General features: G+C 33.7%; 1 pseudogene; it reads right to left on the bottom strand.

The window, feature by feature from the left end:
• Positions 1 to 1,709: 1,709 nt before the first annotated feature.
• Positions 1,710 to 1,828, bottom strand: LOC112474016 (annotated as a pseudogene).
• Between the last annotated feature and the right edge of the window lie 393 nt (positions 1,829 to 2,221).

The raw sequence follows: 2,221 nt of genomic DNA, 5'->3' as shown, positions 1-2,221 counted from the left end.
CCTCCAGCCTATGGCAATGTAAAGATTTTTCCCAATTCTGAATGAGGAAAGGTTAGATAAAACTTGTTAGCAGAAAAACAGCATACTGTATTTATTATTGTATATATCATTACCTCAACTATATAATAAACTACATATTTCTTTGTTTTTTAGGATTTTTAAAAATCTTTACCAAATCCTGGTAACTACATAAAACAGTTGGACCAGTGGGCCCAAAGCATACATTTGAGATTCAAGATTTTATTGTGCGAATTAGGAAGATGAGAAAGGCAACATCCTTTCAGGTGGACTTAGCCCAGTTGTGTGTCCGTATTAATAATTAATAAGAGTTGAGGAAGCACTAGACTAAGAATTAGGCAGTTTGTCTTCTTCAACCCTTAGTGTTGCATCTGCCCAGCTTTGGGTAATCTAGACTGGGCATGTAGGCTAGGCAGATAAATTGTCTTCTATTTATAAAACTGACATTTTTCTTGCTTTAAGAGGTAGACTTAGTCAAATTAAACAATTCACAAGGCCTTAGTTTCCTAATATAAGTATAATAGTTGTACCTAATTAATAGAGTTGAGGAAGGATTGATTAAATTGATACATGTAAAGTGCCATGAATAGTTCTCAACATATATGCACAAGAATCATAACAAGGGTGGTCAAGAGCATAACTCTACTAGAGCTTGACTGTGTGGGTTCAAATCAAGACCCCCCCCCCACATACTAATGGTGTGATCTGACTTCTCCGAGCCTCAGTTTTCTTATGCATATAAAGGATATAGAAATAATAGCTACCTCATCAAGACATTTTGGGGGATTAATTGAGAATGTATATGTAAAACACTTAAAATAGCTCTGTAAAATATAGCTATCTTTATTTAACTATCATTATGAAATAATTATAAAATTATGTATCTTTACTCCCTATATAAAGTAGTTTTTATTTTATTTAAATAGTTTATTTTAAAACTTTTCTTATCATGTTTACTTATGAGTAAAATTGTTAAAAAGGAGAATCTAGGTTCTTGAGTTAGTGCTCAAAAGAGAGAAACTGAAGTGTTTAGAAAAGTTTAATGTATAAAGAAAAGCATCTGCAAGGTATATAATTATTACTGCCGTGATATAATAATGTTACACATTCTGTAAAAATAAAACCTTCTAGAAAGAATCTTCAATGAAGTGATATAATATTGGAAGTATATCCTGATTAGTAAAAAAAGAAAAATAATTCTATTTCCTATGTAAACATACAAAATATGTAAAAATTAAGGTGATACGTTGCTCATTCTGAGAATTTTTGTTTTATATTATTTACAATCATGTAATTTTTGAAATACATAATTTCTCTAAAGGAAGGTGGTTTCAATCATGTGATTTTGGTGATTCTAGACACTGTGAACAAAAATTGACTAATCATTTGTAATTATGTAACATGAAATATTCCATTAGATGTGTCCGCAAGATGCAGAGCTTAGGAAGCAATCACCTATTTCTCTAATTTCTCAATCTCCTTTTGTGCTTTAGACGTCTCTTTGGAAAACAAATTAAGTTTGGGCTCCTAAGAATTCTTCATTTATTCTCCTCCAATTGTTTTCTTCCTTTCCTTTGCTGCTGTCACCAACCCATACCTAACGATAGCTACTTTCCATTAATGTCCTTAATACAGTATCTCTTACGAATGCATTTTTTTCTTTCTTTTTTTTAATTATTTATTATTATTTATGCCTATAGCACCTGGTCTTCCTAAGTGGTCTCCCATCCAAGTACTAACCAGACCTGCCCCTGCTTAGCTTCCGAGATCAGTCGAGATAGGGCTTGTTCAGGGTGGCATGGCCGTAGACCATGGACTGTGGCTCCACTGGGTTGTGAACTTAGGACTTCTGCATGTAAAGTAGATGTGCTAACCACTACACTATGGAACCATGCCTCTCTCTCTCTTTTCTTTCTTTTTTTTTTTTTACCGGCAGAAAAGAAAAGCTTTATCAGAAGGGATAGTAAACTTCCAGACGTGGAAGCAGGCCTGAGCAAGAGAAGTGTGGCTCAAAGACCTATGAGTGCATTCTTAAGATCCACTAGTTTCTGACAGCCTGTTTCATAATTAGCTTCATGCACATTTTATATATTTTGTGCTGGTCTTTCCAGTGCTCTTTATACTTTAAAAAGAAAATATGTTCCACTGGTAAACTGTAATAATGGTGTCAAATGGCAGTTTCCAATGGAGGGAGAATGTGCTC

Source organism: Pteropus alecto, unplaced genomic scaffold (assembly GCF_000325575.1).
Source record: "Pteropus alecto unplaced genomic scaffold, ASM32557v1 scaffold69, whole genome shotgun sequence".
Classification (NCBI taxonomy): Eukaryota; Metazoa; Chordata; class Mammalia; order Chiroptera; family Pteropodidae; genus Pteropus; species Pteropus alecto.
This window is presented reverse-complemented; position numbering and strand designations above follow the sequence as displayed.